The sequence below is a fragment of the Pleurodeles waltl genome, chromosome 5 (assembly GCF_031143425.1).
Source record: "Pleurodeles waltl isolate 20211129_DDA chromosome 5, aPleWal1.hap1.20221129, whole genome shotgun sequence".
NCBI classification, from domain to species: Eukaryota; Metazoa; Chordata; class Amphibia; order Caudata; family Salamandridae; genus Pleurodeles; species Pleurodeles waltl.
Genome location: NC_090444.1, coordinates 889,816,205 through 889,836,581, shown reverse-complemented (window position 1 = coordinate 889,836,581; position 20,377 = coordinate 889,816,205). Strand labels below are relative to the sequence as shown.

General features: G+C 44.0%; 1 protein-coding gene across 2 annotated transcripts in view; it reads right to left on the bottom strand.

Moving 5' to 3' along the window:
- LOC138296130 (PHD finger protein 7-like) overlaps window positions 1–20,377 on the bottom strand; it is a 1,092,052-nt gene that overhangs the window by 1,071,102 nt on the left and 573 nt on the right. The gene's annotated exons all lie outside the window — the stretch shown is intronic.

The following is a 20,377-nucleotide window of genomic DNA, read 5'->3' as shown; positions in this document are numbered from 1 at the left end:
CGCCTACCCACGCAACTGAGGTACCATTTTTATCGGGAGACTTGGGGGGACTCTGGGTGGAAGGAAATTTGTGACTCCTGTCAGATTCCAGAACTTTATGTCGCCAAAATGTGAGAAAAAGTGTTTTTTGGGCCAAATTTTGAGGTTTGCAGAGGATTCTGGGTAACAGAACCTGGTCAGAGCCCCACAAGTCAAGCCCATCTTGGATTCCCCTAGATCTCTAGTTTTAAAAAATGCACAGGTTTGGTAGGTTTCCCTAGGTGCCAGCTGAGCTAGAGGCCAAAATCCACAGGTAGGCACTTTGTAAAAAACACCTCTGTTTTCTATGAAACAATGTGATGTGTCCACGTTGTGTTTTGGGCCATTTCCATTTGTGGGCGCTAGGCCTACCCACGCAAGTGAGGTACCATTTTTATCGGGATACTTGGGGGAATGCTGGGTGGAAGGAAATTTGTGACTCCTCTCAGATTCCAGAACTTTCTGTCACTGAAATGTGAGGAAAATGTGTTTTTTTAGCCAAATTCTGAGGTTTGCAAAGAATTCTGGATAACAGAACCTGGTCAGAGCCACACAAGTCACCCCATCTTGGATTCCCCTAGGTCTCCAGTTTTAAAAAATGCTCTGGTTTGCTAGGTTTCCCCAGGTGCCGGCTGAGCTAGAGGCCAAAATCCACAGGTAGGGACTTTGTAAAAAACACCTCTGTTTTCTGTGAAAAAATGTGATGTGTCCACGTTGTGTTTTGGGCCATTTCCATTTGTGGGTGCTAGGCCTACCCACGCAAGTGAGGTACCATTTGTATCGGAAGACTTGGGGGAACGCTGGGTGGAAGGAAATTTGTGGCTCCTCTCAGATTCCAGAACTTTCTGTCACCGAAATGTGAGGAAAATGTGTTTTTTAGCCAAATTTTGAGGTTTGCAAAGGATTCTGGGTAACAGAACCTGGTCAGAGCCCGACAAGTTACCCCATATTGGATTCCCCTAGGTCTCTAGTTTTCAGAAATGCGCTGGTTTGCTAGGTTTCCCCAGGTCCAGGCTGAGCTAGAGGCCAAAATCCACAGGTAGGCACTTTGTAAAAAACACCTCTGTTTTCTGTGAAAAAATGCGATGTGTCCACGTTGTGTTTTGGGCCATTTCCATTCGAGGGCGCTAGGCCTACCCACGCAACTGAGGTACCATTTTTATCGGGAGACTTGGGGGAACGCTGGGTGGAAGGAAATTTGTGACTCCTGTCAGATTCCAGAACTTTCTGTCGCCAAAATGTGAGGAAAAGTGTTTTTTGGGCCAAATTTTGAGGTTTGCAGAGGATTCTGGGTAACAGAACCTGGTCAGAGCCCCACAAGTCAAGCCCATCTTGGATTCCCCTAGATCTCTGGTTTAAAAAAATGCACAGGTTTGGTAGGTTTCCCTAGGTGCCAGCTGAGCTAGAGGCCAAAATCCACAGGTAGGCACATTGTAAAAAACACCTCTGTTTTCTATGAAACAATGTGATGTGTCCACGTTGTGTTTTGGGCCATTTCCATTTGTGGGCGCTAGGCCTACCCACGCAAGTGAGGGACCATTTTTATCGGGAGACTTGGGGGAACGCTGGGGGGAAGGAAATTTGTGGCTCCTCTCCGATTCCAGAACTTTCTGTCACCAAAATGTGAGGTAAATGTGTTTTTTTAGCCAAATTCTGAGGTTTGCAAAGGATTCTGGGTAACAGAACCTGGTCAGAGCCCCACAAGTCACCCCATCTTGCATTCCCCTAGGTGTCTAGTTTTCAAAAATGCGCTGGTTTGCTAGGTTTCCCCAGGTGCCGGCTGAGCTAGAGGCCAAAATCCACAGGTAGGCACTTTGTAAAAAACACCTCTGTTTTCTGTGAAAAAATGTGATGTGTCCACGTTGTGTTTTGGGCCATTTCCATTTATGGGCGCTGGGCATACCCACGCAAGTGAGGTACCATTTTTATCGGGAGACTTGGGGGAACGCTGGGTGGAAGGAAATTTGTGGCTCCTCTCAGATTCCAGAACTTTCTACCCCCGAAATGTGAGGAAAATGTGTTTTTTTTAGCAAAATTTTCAGGTTTGCAAAGGATTCTGGGTAACAGAACCTGGTCAGAGCCCCACAAGTGACCCCATCTTGAATTCCCCTAGGTCTCTAGTTTAAAAAAATGCGCTGGTTTGCTAGGTTTCCCAAGGTGCCGGCTGAGCTAGAGGCCAAAATCCACAGGTAGGCACTTTGTAAAAAACACCTCTGTTTTCTGTGAAAAAATGTGATGTGTCCATGTTGTGTTTTGGGCCATTTCCATTTGTGGGCGCTAGGCCTACCCACGCAAGTGAGGTACCATTTGTATCGGGAGACTTGGGGGAATGCTGGGTGGAAGGAAATTTGTGGCTCCTCTCCGATTCCAGAACTTTCTGTCACCAAAATGAGAGGTAAATGTGTTTTTTTAGCCATATTTTGAGGTTTGCAAAGGATTCTGGGTAACAGAACCTGGTCAGAGCCCCACAAGTCACCCCATCTTGGATTCCCCTAGGTGTCTAGTTTTAAAAAATGCGCTGGTTTGCTAGGTTTCCCCAGGTGCCGGCTGAGCTAGAGGCCAAAATCCACAGGTAGGCACTTTGTAAAAAACACCTCTGTTTTCTGTGAAAAAATGTGATGTGTCCATGTTGTGTTTTGGGCCATTTCCATTTGTGGGCGCTAGGCCTACCCACGCAAATGAGGTACCATTTTTATCAGGAGACTTGGGGGACCGCTGGGTGGAAGGAAATTTGTGACTCCTCTCAGATTCCAGAACTTTCTGTCACCGAAATGTGAGGAAAATGTGTTTTTTTAGCCAAAGTTTGAGGTTTGCAAAGGATTCTGGATAACAGAACCTGGTCAGAGCCACACAAGTAACCCCATCTTGGATTCCCCTAGGTCTCTAGTTTTCAAAAATGCTTTGGTTTGCTAGGTTTCCCAAGGTGCCGGCTGAGCTAGAGGCCAAAATCCACAGGTAGGCACTTTGTAAAAAACACCTCTCTTTTCTGTAAAAAAATGTGATGTGTCCACGTTGTGTTTTGGGCCATTTCCATTTGTGGGCGCTAGGCCTACCCACGCAAGTGAGGTACCATTTGTATCGGGAGACTTGGGGGAATGCTGGGTGGAAGGAAATTTGTGGCTCCTCTCAGATTCCAGAACTTTCTATCACCGAAATGTGAGGAAAATGTGTCTTTTTAGCCAAATTTTGAGGTTTGCAAAGGATTCTGGGTAACAGAACCTGGTCAGAGCCCCACAAGTGACCCCATCTTGAATTCCCCTAGGTCTCTAGTTTAAAAAAATGCGCTGGTTTGCTAGGTTTCCCAAGGTGCCGGCTGAGCTAGAGGCCAAAATCCACAGGTAGGCACTTTGTAAAAAACACCTCTGTTTTCTGTGAAAAAATGTGATGTGTCCATGTTGTGTTTTGGGCCATTTCCATTTGTGGGCGCTAGGCCTACCCACGCAAGTGAGGTACCATTTTTATCGGGATACTTGGGGGAACGCTGGGTGGAAGGAAATTTGTGGCTCCTCTCAGATTCCAGAACTTTCTATCACCGAAATGTGAGGAAAATGTGTTTTTTTAGCACAATTTTGAGGTTTGCAAAGGATTCTGGGTAACAGAACCTGGTCAGAGCCCCACAAGTCACCCCATCTTGGATTCCCCTAGGTCTCTAGTTTTCAAAAATGCTTTGGTTTGCTAGGTTTCCCAAGGTGCCGGCTGAGCTAGAGGCCAAAATCCACAGGTAGGCACTTTGTAAAAAACACCTCTCTTTTCTGTAAAAAAATGTGATGTGTCCACGTTGTGTTTTGGGCCATTTCCATTTGTGGGCGCTAGGCCTACCCACGCAAGTGAGGTACCATTTGTATCGGGAGACTTGGGGGAATGCTGGGTGGAAGGAAATTTGTGGCTCCTCTCAGATTCCAGAACTTTCTATCACCGAAATGTGAGGAAAATGTGTCTTTTTAGCCAAATTTTGAGGTTTGCAAAGGATTCTGGGTAACAGAACCTGGTCAGAGCTCCACAAGTCACCCAATCTTGAATTCCCCTAGGTCTCTAGTTTAAAAAAATGCGCTGGTTTGCTAGGTTTCCCAAGGTGCCGGCTGAGCTAGAGGCCAAAATCCACAGGTAGGCACTTTGTAAAAAACACCTCTGTTTTCTGTGAAAAAATGTGATGTGTCCACGTTGTGTTTTGGGCCATTTCCATTTGTGGGCGCTAGGCCTACCCACGCAAGTGAGGTACCATTTGTATCGGGAGACTTGGGGGAATGCTGGGTGGAAGGAAATTTGTGGCTCCTCTCAGATTCCAGAATTTTCTGTCACCGAAATGTGAGGAAAATGTGTTTTTTTAGCCAAATTCTGAGGTTTGCAAAGGATTCTGGGTAACAGAACCTGGTCAGAGCCCCACAAGTCACCCCAACTTGGATTCCCCTGGGTGTCTAGTTTTCAAAAATGCGCTGGTTTGCTAGGTTTCCCCAGGTGCCGGCTGAGCTAGAGGCCAAAATCCACAGGTAGGCACTTTGTAAAAAACACCTCTGTTTTCTGTGAAAAAATGTGATGTGTCCACGTTGTGTTTTGGGCCATTTCCATTTGTGGGCGCTGGGCATACCCACGCAAGTGAGGTACCATTGTTATCGGGAGACTTGGGGGAACGCTGGGTGGAAGGAAATTTGTGGCTCCTCTCAGATTCCAGAACTTTCTATCACCGAAATGTGAGGAAAATGTGTTTTTTTAGCATAATTTTGAGGTTTGCAAAGGATTCTGGGTAACAGAACCTGGTCAGAGCCCCACAAGTCACCCCATCTTGGATTCCCCTAGGTCTCTAGTTTAAAAAAATGCGCTGGTTTGCTAGGTTTCCCAAGGTGCCGGCTGAGCTAGAGGCCAAAATCCACAGGTAGGCACTTTGTAAAAAACACCTCTCTTTTCTGTAAAAAAATGTGATGTGTCCACGTTGTGTTTTGGGCCATTTCCATTTGTGGGCGCTAGGCCTACCCACGCAAGTGAGGTACCATTTGTATCGGGAGACTTGGGGGAATGCTGGGTGGAAGGAAATTTGTGGCTCCTCTCAGATTCCAGAACTTTCTATCACCGAAATGTGAGGAAAATGTGTCTTTTTAGCCAAATTTTGAGGTTTGCAAAGGATTCTGGGTAACAGAACCTGGTCAGAGCCCCACAAGTCACCCAATCTTGAATTCCCCTAGGTCTCTAGTTTAAAAAAATGCGCTGGTTTGCTAGGTTTCCCAAGGTGCCGGCTGAGCTAGAGGCCAAAATCCACAGGTAGGCACTTTGTAAAAAACACCTCTGTTTTCTGTGAAAAAATGTGATGTGTCCACGTTGTGTTTTGGGCCATTTCCATTTGTGGGCGCTAGGCCTACCCACGCAAGTGAGGTACCATTTGTATCGGGAGACTTGGGGGAATGCTGGGTGGAAGGAAATTTGTGGCTCCTCTCAGATTCCAGAATTTTCTGTCACTGAAATGTGAGGAAAATGTGTCTTTTTAGCCAAATTTTGAGGTTTGCAAAGGATTCTGGGTAACAGAACCTGGTCAGAGCCCCACAAGTCACCCCATCTTGGATTCCCCTAGGTCTCTAGTTTTAAAAAATGCACAGGTTTGGTAGGTTTCCCTAGGTGCCAGCTGAGCTAGAGGCCAAAATCCACAGGTAGGCACTTTGTAAAAAACACCTCTGTTTTCTATGAAACAATGTGATGTGTCCACGTTGTGTTTTGGGCCATTTCCATTTGTGGGCGCTAGGCCTACCCACGCAAGTGAGGTACCATTTTTATCGGGAGACTTGGGGGAACGCTGGGTGGAAGGAAATATGTGGCTCCTCTCCGATTCCAGAACTTTCTGTCACCAAAATGTGAGGTAAATGTGTTTTTTTAGCCAAATTTTGAGGTTTGCAAAGGATTCTGGGTAACAGAACCTGGTCAGAGCCCCACAAGTCACCCCATCTTGGATTCCCCTAGGTGTCTAGTTTTAAAAAATGCGCTGGTTTGCTAGGTTTCCCCAGGTGCCGGCTGAGCTAGAGGCCAAAATCCACAGGTAGGCACTTTGTAAAAAACACCTCTGTTTTCTGTGAAAAAATGTGATGTGTCCACGTTGTGTTTTGGGCCATTTCCATTTGTGGGCGCTAGGCCTACCCACGCAAATGAGGTACCATTTTTATCAGGAGACTTGGGGGACCGCTGGGTGGAAGGAAATTTGTGACTCCTCTCAGATTCCAGAACTTTCTGTCACCGAAATGTGAGGAAAATTTGTTTTTTTAGCCAAATTTTGAGGTTTGCAAAGGATTCTGGATAACAGAACCTGGTCAGAGCCACACAAGTCACCCCATCTTGGATTCCCCTAGGTCTCTAGTTTTCAAAAATGCTCTGGTTTGCTAGGTTTCCCCAGGTGCCGGCTGAGCTAGAGGCCAAAATCCACAGGTAGGCAATTTGTAAAAAACACCTCTGTTTTCTGTGAAAAAATGTGATGTGTCCACGTTGGGTTTTGGGCCATTTCCATTTGTGGGCGCTAGGCCTACCCACGCAAGTGAGGTACCATTGTTATCGGGAGACTTGGGGGAACGCTGGGTGGAAGGAAATTTGTGGCTCCTCTCAGATTCCAGAACTTTCTGTCACCGAAATGTGAGGAAAATGTGTTTTTTTAGCAAAACTTTGAGGTTTGCAGAGGATTTTGGGTAACAGAACCTGGTCAGAGCCCCACAAGTCACCCCATCTTGGATTCCCCTAGGTCTCTAGTTTAAATAAATGCGCTGGTTTGCTAGGTTTCCCCAGGTGCCGGCTGAGCTAGAGGCCAAAATCCACAGGTAGGCACTTTGTAAAAAACACCTCTGTTTTCTGTGAAAAAATGTGATGTGTCCACGTTGTGTTTTGGGCCATTTCCATTTGTGGGCGCTAGGCCTACCCACGCAAGTGAGGTACCATTTTTATCGGGAGACTTGGGGGAACGCTGGGTGGAAGGAAATTTGTGACTCCTCTCAGATTCCCGAACTTTCTGTCACCAAAATATGAGGAAAATGTGTTTTTTTAGCCAAATTTTGAGGTTTGCAAAGGATTCTGGATAACAGAACCTGGTCAGAGCCACACAAGTCACCCCATCTTGGATTTCCCTAGGTCTCTAGTTTTCAAAAATGCTCTGGTTTGCTAGGTTTCCCCAGGTGCCGGCTGAGCTAGAGGCCAAAATCCACAGGTAGGCACTTTGTAAAAAACACCTCTGTTTTCTGTGAAAAAATGTGATGTGTCCACGTTGGGTTTTGGGCCATTTCCATTTTTGGGCGCTAGGCCTACCCACGCAAGTGAGGTACCATTTTTATCGGGATACTTGGGGGAACGCTGGGTGGAAGGAAATTTGTGGCTCCTCTCAGATTCCAGAACTTTCTATCACCGAAATGTGAGGAAAATGTGTTTTTTTAGCACAATTTTGAGGTTTGCAAAGGATTCTGGGTAACAGAACCTGGTCAGAGCCCCACAAGTCACCCCATCTTGGATTCCCCTAGGTCTCTAGTTTAAAAAAATGCGCTGGTTTGCTAGATTTCCCCAGGTGCCGGCTGAGCTAGAGGCCAAAATCCACAGGTAGGCACTTTGTAAAAAAACACCTCTGTTTTCTATGAAACAATGTGATGTGTCCACGTTGTGTTTTGGGCCATTTCCATTTGTGGGCGCTAGGCCTACCTACGCAAGTGAGGTACCATTTTTATCGGGAGACTTGGGGGAACGCTGGGTGGAAGGAAATTTGTGGCTCCTCTCCGATTCCAGAACTTTCTGTCACCGAAATGTGAGGTAAATGTGTTTTTTTAGCAAAATTTTGAGGTTTGCAAAGGATTCTGGGTAACAGAACCTGGTCAGAGCCCCACAAGTCACCCCATCTTGGATTCCCCTAGGTCTCTAGTTTTAAAAAATGCGCTGGTTTGCTAGGTTTCCCCAGGTGCCGGCTGAGCTAGAGGCCAAAATCCACAGGTAGGCACTTTTGTAAAAAACACCTCTGTTTTCTGTGAAAAAATGTGATGTGCCCACGTTGTGTTTTGGGCCATTTCCATTTGTGGGCGCTAGGCCTACCCACGCAAGTGAGGTACCATTTGTATCGGGAGACTTGGGGGAACGCTGGGTGGAAGGAAATTTGTGGCTCCTCTCAGATTCCAGAACTTTCTGTCACTGAAATGTGAGGAAAATGTGTCTTTTTAGCCAAATTTTGAGGTTTGCAACCACAAGTCACCCCATCTTGGATTGCCCTAGGTCTCTAGTTTTAAAAAATGCGCTGGTTTGCTAGGTTTCCCCAGGTGCCGGCTGAGCTAGAGGCCAAAATCCACAGGTAGGCACTTTGTAAAAAACACCTTTGTTTTCTGTGAAAAAATGTGATGTGTCCACGTTGTGTTTTGGGCCATTTCCATTTGTGGGCGCTAGGCCTACCCACGCAAGTGAGGTACCATTTGTATCGGGAGACTTGGGGGAACGCTGGGTGGAAGGAAATTTGTGGCTCCTCTCAGATTCCAGAACTGTCTGTCACTGAAATATGAGGAAAATGTGTCTTTTTAGCCAAATTTTGAGGTTTGCAAAGGATTCTGGGTAACAGAACCTGGTCAGAGCCCCACAAGTCACCCCATCTTGGATTCCCCTAGGTCTCTAGTTTTCATAAATGCACAGGTTTGGTAGGTTTCCCTAGGTGCCAGCTGAGCTAGAGGCCAAAATCCACAGGTAGGCACTTTGTAAAAAACAACTCTGTTTTCTGTGAAAAAATGTGATGTGTCCACGTTGTGTTTTGGGCCATTTCCATTTCTGGGCGCTAGGCCTACCCACGCAAGTGAGGTACCATTTGTATCGGGAGACTTGGGGGAACGCTGGGTGGAAGGAAATTTGTGGCTCCTCTCAGATTCTAGAACTTTCTGTCACCGAAATGTGAGGAAAATGTGTCTTTTTAGACAAATTTTGAGGTTTGCAAAGGATTGTGGGTAACAGAATCTGGTCAGAGCCCCACAAGTCACCCCATCTTAGATTCCCCTAGGTCTCTAGTTTTCAAAAATGCACAGGTTTGGTAGGTTTCCCTAGGTGCCAGCTGAGCTAGAGGCCAAAATCCACAGGTAGACACTTTGTAAAAAACAACTCTGTTTTCTGTGAAAAAATGTGATGTGTCCACGTTGTGTTTTGGGCCATTTCCATTTCTGGGCGCTAGGCCTACCCACGCAAGTGAGGTACCATTTTTATCGGGAGACTTGGGGGAATGCTGGGTGGAAGGAAATTTGTGGCTCCTCTCAGATTCCAGAACTTTCTGTCACCGAAATGTGAGGAAAATATGTCTTTTTAGCCAAATTTTGAGGTTTGCAAAGGATTCTGGGTAACAGAACCTGGTCAGAGCCCCACAAGTCACCCCATCTTGGATTCCATAAGGTCTCTAGTTTTCAAAAATGCACAGGTTTGGTAGGTTTCCCTAGGTGCCAGCTGAGCTAGAGGCCAAAATCCACAGGTAGGCACTTTGTAAAAAACACCTCTGTTTTCTGTGAAAAAATGTGATGTGTCCACGTTGTGTTTTGGGCCATTTCCATTTCTGGGCGCTAGGCCTACCCACGCAAGTGAGGTACCATTTTTATCGGGAGACTTGGAGGAACGCTGGGTGGAAGGAAATTTGTGGCTCCTCTCAGATTACAGAACTTTCTGTCACCGAAATGTGAGGTAAAGTGTTTTTTGGGCCAAATTTTGAGGTTTGCAGAGGACTCTGGGTAACAGAACCTGGTCAGAGCCCCACAAGTCACCCCATCTTGGATTCCCCTAGGTCTCTAGTTTAAAAAAATGCACAGGTTTGGTAGGTTTCCCTCGGTGCCGGCTGAGCTAGAGGCCAAAATCTACAGGTAGGCACTCTGCAAAAAACACCTCTGTTTTCTGTCAAAAAATGGGATGTGTCCACGTTGTGTTTTGGGGTATTTCCTACCGCGGGCGCTAGGCCTACCCACACAAGTGAGGTACCATTTTTATCGGGAGACTTGGGGGAATACAGAATAGCAAAACAAGTGTTATTGCCCCTGGTCTTTCTCTACATTTTTTCCTTCCAAATGTAAGACAGTGTGTAAAAAAGACGTCTATTTGAGAAATGGCCGGTAATTCACATGCTAGTATGGGCACCCCGGAATTCAGAGATGTGCAAATAACCACTGCTTCTCAACACCTTATCTTATGCCCATTTTGGAAATACAAAGGTTTTCTCGATACCTATTTTTCACTCTTTATATTTCAGCAAAGGAATTGCTGTATACCCGGAATAGAATGAAAACCCATTGCAAGGTGCACCTCATTTATTGGCTCTGGGTACCTAGGGATCTTGATGAACCTACAAGCCCTATATATCCTCGCAATCGGAAGAGTCCAGCACACGTAACGGTATATTGCTTTAAAACATCTGACATTGCAGGAAAAAGTTACAGAGTAAAACGTGGAGAAAAATGGCTGTTTTTTTCAGCTCACTTTCAATATTTTTTTATTTCAGCTGTTATTTTCTGTAGGAAACCCTTGTAGGATCTACACAAATGATCCCTTGCTGAATTCAGAATTTTGTCTACTTTTCAGAAATGTTTAGTTTTCCGGGATCCAGCATTGGTTTCACACCCATTCCTGTCACTAACTGGAAGGAGGCTGAAAGCACCAAAAATAGTAAAAATGGGGTATGTCCCAGTAAAATGCCAAAATTGTGTTGAAAAATGTGGTTTTCTGATTCAAGTCTGCCCGTTCCTGAAAGGTGGGAAGATGGTGATTTTAGCACCAGAAAGCCTTTGTTGATGCCATTTTCAGGGAAAAAAACACAAGCCTTCTTCGGCAGCCCTTTTTTCCCATTTGTTTAAAAAAAACTAAATTTTCACTGTATTTTGGCTAATTTCTTGGTCTCCTCCAGGGGAAACCACAAACTATGGGTACCAAAAGAATCTCTAGGATGTTGGAAAAAAAGGACGTAAATTTGGCGTGGATAGCTTATGTGGACAAAATGTTATGAAGGCCTAAGCGCGAACTACCCCAAATAGCCAAAAAAGGGCTCAGCACTGTGGGGCGGGGGGGAAGGCCCAGCAGCTAAGAGGTTAAAATATTTGTGGCATGGAAACGTGCCCCATATTGCTTTGCAGGGCAGTACTTTCACATAACGTTTCTGCTCACAACTCAGCCTGTGGTGGTCCTAGGACAATGAGACTAACTTCAAAACATTGACCACAATGTGCTCTTTTTTGTCCATATCATCTCTGAGTCCCCACACTATAAACCCTCCCACCATGCAATGTCTTTTACGCTTTCTCATGGTTAAAATATTTGTTTTCTAATAGGCCAGTCAGCCCTAAAAACACTCTCTAGGAGCTAAGTATATAGTAACACTGCATTATATTTTCTTGTTTATTCATGGGGTTATGTTCTTCAGGAGCTAACAATATGGTTACATGAACATGTTTTATGCAAATGATGTTTGTGATATGGCACTCTCTAGGGGATCTTTTGAGCATTACAGTCTAATGCCAAAAGTTTATTTTTGCTAAAGGCTTATATGATAGTTGTATATGTTTTAATAATCTCTCCTTATTGCAATTATGACTATATTTCAGGGAAAGTTACCATCCTTAATACATTATGACAGTTTGAACACTCTTAATATGTTTGGGTGACCCTTATAGTTTATTTCTCCTCTGCAGCTGTCTTGTGTCTTTTTTGGGGGAATTGTGTTAGCCAGCCAGCAACTTTGATGGTGGGGTGGTGAAAGTAGTATTCTAATGGAATTAGCATGGCAGATTTGAATTAGCATGCTAAATGGCAACATTTTTATTTTTTGATGCAGATAGAGGAAGACGGCAAATGGAAGTGCTTTAACTATCTGCAGGGCCACTGGAATTATATGGCAGGAAAAGACAAAATTATGAGGCAGGGTTGACCAATTTATGTGGCAAGAAAAGTCCAGTTATGATTTTACAATGCCAATAGCTGTAACTCAAGCAAATGCGAGACCTATTGCATTGCAAAAATGCCTGTGATACTGGGGGGTGGTTTTGCAGCAGTGCTGCAAAACCGCCCCCAGTAACAAAAGCAGCAGTGCTTTGCACTTGCACCCCCACCTCACCCCCAATCCAGGGGCTAGTCTGACTAAACTGCCAGGTCTGGTATGGGTTTCCAGTCCGTCCCTGAGGGCTGTTCTACACAGCAAAAGATAGGGATTTCAGTTAGGGTGCAGCATGGCAGGTTTGACCACGTTCCTGGGAACAGCACCACGTCCACTATGGGGGATGATCGTCACCTTCCCCATACCATTTAAGGTCTTGCACTAAGGTATCCCACTGGTCTGAGACTGGATGTCGTTGTAGACCTTTGCATTCCTCCTTGTCGAGCATTGTCATTTCTACCTTGGCCATGAAAACAATGTCCACCTGTCAGATAGCCCTGGTCAGTGGGTGAGTGGACTTCCACTGCATTGTCCTGCATCGTTTGGCCAGCTGGAGTAGGATATCTGTGAACTTCATAGTAACTTTGTGCACGGGGTGATCTCAGGAATATGCCAATTAGGCAGGCCTCGACTGATACCAGTTTTGGTATGTCTGTGACAGCTGATATTGTGTTCTGGGCAATCCCATAGGACAAGCTGAAATCAGAAGGTGAATGATGGCATGCTTTAGTGTTACTGAATTATGGCCCAGATTTATGAAAATTGCAACTGCACCTAGTGCAGCACCACTTTCTTGCACCCCTTAGCACCCCCCCTAGCGCCATCATGTGTGTGCCATATTTAAAATATGGCGCACCATAGCGGTAGTCAGGGGGACTAGTGTCACAATTTTGTACGCTAGTCAGGCGCTTTGCATTGAACACAATGGGAGCCTCTTTGTAATGCCTACACTTAGCAGGCACAAAGGAATCTCATAGATTCCTTTGCATCATTTTTACAGCCCCCCCCAGGGCCAGAGCCCCCCTTGCATACATTATGCCTGGTACAGGCATAATGTGGCGCAAGGGGTTACAAAGTGCAACCATTGCTCCACTTTGTAAACATGGTGCAGCTTTTTTTCCCTTCCAACGCCACTATAGCGTAAAAAAAATTATGCTAGGCCACCATACATCTAGGCCTATATATGTGATCCACAGGAGAATAACTTGGGACAGTAAAATGGGGGAGGTTGAGCTTCAGATTTTCACACAGGCACATAATGTTAAAATACACTTTACGACAAGGAGAGTGCATGAAAGGGGCTTAAGGGGCAGTGGAAAGGAGGAGGAATGCAGATTGGTAGGGTTACTATGTGTGGGAAAACAATATTTTGTAAACTAACCAACACTTTTGAAGATTTTCTAAACAGAGAAAGGGAGAGAGAGTGTGTGTGTGTGTTTGTATGTATGTATGACAAACTTCCTGGTGAAATCTAACAGATACATTACAATAGCCGACTGAAATTTATAAGGGGGGGTAGTACCCCAAAAATTAATGTTACTTCAAACTTTGGGGTACATTTTATGAACTATCTAGTGGCAGCAATTAACTTAGGTGTTCAATTTCTTTTATATTGCTTTCTCTCAATTAAGGTTTTGGTAATGTCAAAGTAAAGAATTACTGAAGCTTAAATTTCATGAAAAAAAATATGTTAGTCTTTTAAATTGCAATATCCACATGGATACACCATGCAAAAGAGACGCCTTTATTTCGATTTACAATTTACTGAAACCTAAGACTATTATGAGATATATTAGTTACCACATTTTAACACTTGGTATGGTGATCGTGTGCTGCTCTTTTATTTGAGCTTCTTTTTAAACAGGTTTTCCCTCCTCTTTTACCCCAGAATGTTTCCGTGAAAGAGGTTCATGCTTGAATTTGTGTTTTTTCAACAATTCTTAAGTGTTTGATATCTTATTAAAAAAGGTGTTGGTGTGGTAGGTTTTGTTGTCTTACTTGATGATGCTTGTCTGAGTCTCCACTTTTTTTGAGGGTCGAACTGAGATATGGTATTGTCCTTTGTTTCAACATTGTTTCCAACTCAGCAAAACACATTACCATACTTTTTGACACTTGTGTACATTCTGCCACATACAGTTCCTTACGGCCATCCAAGAGCTCAATTCTCTGGCTGGTAGATCCAAATTGCTAGCCATAGATTTCCATGTCGCTGGCCATAATATAGCAAATCTGTGATTGATCATCTAAGGGGTTAAGGTTCTTGGAACACATACACGACCAATATCACTTTTTGGCACTTGTGTACATTCTGGCACATACACTTCCTTAAGGCCATCCAAGAGCTCAATTCTCTGATTTCTACTGTCTGGTAGGTCCATATTGCTGGCCATAGATTTCCATGTCACTGGCCATAATATAGCAAATCTGTGATTGATCGTCTAAGGGGTTAAGGTTCTTGGAACACATACACAACCAAGATCACTTGATGGAAGACAGCAATCTGGTGTGTACTTGATTCTATTTTCCATCAGATTGACCAGGGCACTTCCTTGAGTGCACCTAAATAGCAAACATGTTACTATGACAATGATTCTCAAACTGATAGGAAACTCACTGGAATAGGCGATTTTGTTGCAATGACGTTTTCCGCATAGCTATGGATTTGTCGCACTTGTCACAAGGCACTTGTCACACTTGCTATAATTTTCTGCAAAATTTGCAGATTTTAGGAAACGAAACAGTTGTTTCTAGATTAAAAGGATCACAAGTTAATAAAATGTTCACACACATCTTATGTTGCTGGCCTGTGGCAGGCCTTTTTTCATAGAGAGGCAGGACATCTTTCAGTTGTTAATTTCTGTATTTAGGGGTGAAACTGATTTTAATGAAGAGAAACCTTTGCGCATACAGCAGTGGTTCCTAACCTTGTGATGTTTGCGGACTCCACTGGACCACTATTGGAAGCCGGGGCACCTGCCTATGCAATTTCTATAATCTGAATTTCAATACAAAGCATACAACTACAGCAACAAGTATACAGTTTGTCAAAATTTGGATTTATTTCTAAAAGATAAAGCACTATGCAAGACTTTAGCATATCTAGCATACCAGTTTGCTTTATTCCTCCTTATGTATGATCTCTTTTTGGCAATACATAACTGTGCTTTCAATTAAGGTCACAAGTTTTCCATACTACTGTCTTCTCTACTTGTGCAGCTCCTACAAATCAAGCTATAGACACTAACTTAATTTTAAGCATCCAATTCAAAATTCCTTCACATTTACAAAGCTCTTCAACATTTTATATGTTGCTTTATTATGCATACATATTTATTAATATGCTAAGATTGTTTAATTTTCTAAACTCACGGATCCCATAAGTAGTGTCACAGATGCACAGGTGTCCACGGACCAAAGGTTAACAACCACCGGCATAAGGTGTAAAGATATGTAAATACAGACAAAATAGAGGCGTAATACTGCTTTAAAATATGAGACATTACATTGTATAATTTGTCTTTTCTTGCTGCATAATTTAGTCATCAATCCTGCATACTTTGGTCCTCTTCTGCTGCAAAATTCCAGTGCCCCGGCGGAAAAGAAACAAAAGTTATGATGGAACTTAATGCAAACCTTCCATCTTTTTCAAAATCAAGTACAAGATGTAATATCATGTTTTGTACATATTCCAGTTAGGCTATGTGAACCTGTGGAAGCCCAATGATTAGGATTATGGCACAATCCAGTTTGGAATTGATTAACATGCATGTTAAACTTTTGAGATGATCCTACTCCCTGCATGGTACAGTAAGCTTCTGCTGTTTCAAACCACAATAAACATCGATCTACCAAGCTCATGTGGGCCTTGACATTGGGATTTGTTTCTCAGATTGCTACCAAATTATTTGATTTAGCCAAATCTGTGAAAACCTTCACAAATCTCTGCCAGCTGCTTGAGTTAGCTGAGATTCTGAGCTTCTGACTGGAACTGGAGAGGATGACCTCAGTCTTTGCTCCAATTTGCTTGATACCCCTGATTCTCTTCTTCTTTTTAGGGCTAAGTCATCATCCTGAACTTTGACATCCAGATAGCTCATTTTGTTGTTTCACAAAGGACATCTGGAACAAATAATGGAAAAACTAGTTTCATGAATGGTAAAAATAGCAATGGGAAAAGCCTAGGGATCCACCACACTCAACTTTGACTACATAAAATGAAGTGAACCAAGCCTGAGCCAAAAAGGGTGTGTGTAGAAGGGTTCTAATAAAAGGGTTGCAACACCTTCTGGGTCAAACTGATCCTCACTCAAGGAGGATGTTTGAAGAGCTTAATGCTGTTTTAATAACTGCTGGTGCCTCATTTACCTACTAGGCACAGATGCAGCACAGCATGAACAGCTTTCCCAATGTCTGCAGAAATTTCGGCCTCGCAATCAGTACCAAGAAGACTGAGGTCTTGCATCACTTTGCACCGCAGAAGATGTATGCAGAACCAATTATCACTGCTGAATGAGAAATCCTGAAAGCTGTTGACAAGTTTACATACCTCGGCAGCACACTCTCCAGATCTGTGAACATTGATGATGAGGTAGACACACGCATCGCCAAGGCAAGCTCTGCATTTGGACGGCTGCGGGAGTCAGTGTGGGAGAGGAGAGGCGTCAAACTGTCCACAAAGCTGAAGATGTATATGACAGTCGTACTGCCTACACTACTGTATGTCTGTGAGACATGGATTGTGTATGAGTGCCATGCCAAAAAGCTGAATCGCTTCCACATGAACTGCTTAAGAAGGCTGCTGAAAATTCCCTGGCAGGACACAGTTCCAGACACAGATGTCCTCTCTCAAGCTGGTCTGCCAAGTATTTACACCCTGCTGAGGAGAGCCCAAGTCAAGTGGGCAGGCCACCTTGTATGTATGCCAGACATATGCCCTCCCAAGAGACTTTTCTATGGTGAACCGGTGTAATGCAAACGCACACAAGATGGGCAGAAAAAGCACCTCAAGACACGCTGAAAGTCTCTTTGAGGAGCTTAGGGATTAACCAGGACTCCTGGGAAACCCTACCACCTGACAAAGGAACTACCTCCTACGAGCAGAGCAGGATTGCAGAGGCGCAGAAGTGTAAACTGCGCAAATCCATAGCCAACTCTTTGACAACCAACCCAACAGACCACTTGTGCCTGACATGCGGCAGAGCTTTCCGAGCCCGCATCAGAATATTCAGCCACAGCCGTACTCAGTCAACCTCCTCAACGTGATATCCTTGGTCATGGTTGACAACAATGGACGAACAACAGGCATCTCTTTCTAAAATAGGGGCATGCCTGGAGAATGCTACCAAAGTTGTCTTAGTTCTGCTTAAGTGTGCTCAGAAAAGGATGGTGTTTGGCCCGATGCAACACTGCAATAATGGGAGATTCAGGGAGGCAGTCCATCTAGCAATAGTGACTTTGGCTGTGGTAAACTAAGTTTGCCTTTAAAGGTCAGGAAAGGTAAGCTCTAGTCCTACAAGGGTAGAAACACAAAGTGTGCTAAGCATCCAAATTATGTGATGTCTCCTCACCCGAAAAAGGCATGTGGAAACAGAAAAAGGCTACAAAGAAATACTTTATGATGAAAATCCATTTGCACGCCAGGAACAATGAAGGCATGAGTTCTCAAAAACAGCTTAGCCTATTGGTACATAATGTATGATCCCTAACCATCAATTGCATTCAAATCGACTTGTAGTCCTGCAGAAAGGCAGTAGAGTCCTCACCTCACTGGTAATAAGAAAGTGCCTTCATGCTAGTATTAACACTCACTGTAGCTCATGCCTATAGCCAGGTAAAAAAATGACTGTACCAAGAATATTACAACTAGAATCAACCAATCCTCTGTTAGGAACATAAGACTTAAATGCATACTCTTCAAATAAATATGATCAAAACAGTCACATTTGTGATGGGGTAACCCTGTTCCCTCCCCCCTCTTCCCTACCGGCCAGGATCTACATTAGACCCTCAAAATAACAGTTTCCTTCTTCCTAATTCACCACCCTCTACCCCCAATCAACTCTTTCACAACAAATGTCTGTGGTTTCCGTAGCCACCCCCACCAAACTGACATAAATGTTATTGTTCTGAGTGACTTCAATTCAAGGCTCAACAAATGGAATATCAACCAAAAAAACAAATATCTTGGCTCTCAAATTTTCAGCTTACATGAGCCAATCAACACCATCTGGTGGATATATCTTAGGCTACACTGGCAACATAACAGCTTTCTACCCTGACTGAAACCCACTGCCCAGATTTTCCTTTCCAAATCACAGTGCCAAAATAGTACAACTCTAAACAGCAACTCTCTGAGAATGTGAAATTGTGCTGGAAAGAAGCTGAAACTTGACATAATAGAATCTATAATAATAATAATGGCAACCCCAAAATTCTCTCCTAAGATCTCCCCCTGCAATGCATATAATACCAAGAATTAGTGAGTGCCTGTCAATAACACCATCATCCATGGAAAAACATCTCTCCTCACACCTGGTCAGTGATATGGTTCACCAAGAAGCGTGCGTCACCCAAAGCCAAAAACAGGTCACTCAAAAACAGATGGAGGAAAATCCCTAAAGAGACATATACCCAAACAAGTGAAAAAGCAACTGAAAGTCCTTCTCCCCATATCAGATCAATCTTTTAAGGAGCTATTATCACACAAAAAATGCAGACTACCGGGTGGCTCATCCTGCCCCCAGCAGTCCTCACCTCACACTGTTATCTTCAAGAACATCATATCTACTAAATTTATCATGGAAGCTGCACAATTATTAAGACCCGATGTCCGTGACACCTGACTCCGCCGCAAAACACCTGTGGCCCTGTGGTGTGATCACGACACCACAAAGTCGAAGTCTCGCACCTTTACCTCCTGGATTGGTTGACCTCACCGGGCCGAAAGGAACAGGCAGGCACCTCACTACTGAATCACTTAGAAGTACCTTGCCTGAAAGCCCCGTTTGCGCTGTAAGGCATCAAAAAGGAAATGTGTTTTCAACACTCCAGACGTATTGCGATTTTGGTCATTTAAAAAAAAAATGATTATAGTTAAGGAGGAATGTAATGTTGCCTATCTGGTGCGTCGGCATAAGGGTGATCAGAGAACTGACCCCACTCACGTACCAACAATGGCTTGGTTGCACATGCTATCTCCGCTGATTAATAAAAAGGATATGACGGGGCTGCCCGTAATTGCGTGCCGTATCTGGTGAAACTAACACTGCATCTCTGTATGCCTCTGTTCTGCGCGCCACACACTGGCCAGCATCTGGGCCCAGCACCAAAGACATGAGCCCAGCTGCCATGTGCAAAAGGCCAGCCCTGCTGCCGAACTCAGCTCTGCCAGAGGACAGCTGAAGGGTTTCAGCAACACTTGCACTGAGCCCTCCGCCCCACCAAGAAAGTCTCTGCCTGCCTAGTACCTGCACAACACCAGAAATGAGTGCTGGCAGCAATAAGACCTCAATTAGAGCAGGTAGTCCTGTCCACAACAGCAGGATGATCAAGTGTGTGACTCCTGGCTTTGAGAGCAGGAATGTTAAAGTCCCTGTTCTTGGTGATTACAACTCCTTTCCCTCTTGGCACCAGAGTTATTTCTGGAACTTTACAGCTTCAAGAATTCGCCCGTCCACCCCACTAACTGAAAACCCTGGCACAGAAACATATGCAAACAGCCACCAACGTAATTACGACATGCCGGCCAGTTAAGAAGTGCTCTCTTAATTTTATTGCTTCTGTTGTCAATGTGTTTTAAAAAACACAATGTACAAACAAACCGCTTTAATAATTAATTAACTATTATAATATTGTGAGCATTGTTTCAAGATTAATGAAAGTCATCTGGAGATAGACGTACTTCAATATTGCAACGGTGTTTCTATATAAGTATATTTAAATGGCAAACATTGTGGACACATCAAACTTTTCTCATCAGTATTTTCCCTTGTCAGTATCACTTTTCAGGAAGATGGGACAAAGTTTCACCTGTGTGGAACATATTTTTTAAAGAGTAAAGGAGGTGAAGATTAAATGGGAGAAGTGACCAGATTAATTCAGACAATTTCGAGTTTGCAAGTGCACAGTATGTTGTAAAGGTTTGTCTTCCAGCTCCCATCAGAATTTGAAAGAACCATAATGTATTTTGAAAAAATGAGTCCTCGTGGGTCTGTCACCCATTATTCTGTGTGAGTAGCAGTGGAGGTTTGAGAATTCCTAAATCTACGACTAACAGTCGGGTGGTTCAAACTAATTACGATGGGGTTACAGCTATATTACGACCAATACACAGCAAAAATTAGTAATTTCTTGATATTCCTACTTTGTTTCGATAGTAAAAAGTGGACTTCAACGTGTCACACATGTTCCATTAACTATTGCACATAAGCGCACTGAAATCCTGGAAAGGCCGCTCATAAACAAACTGAAAACTTGGCAGCT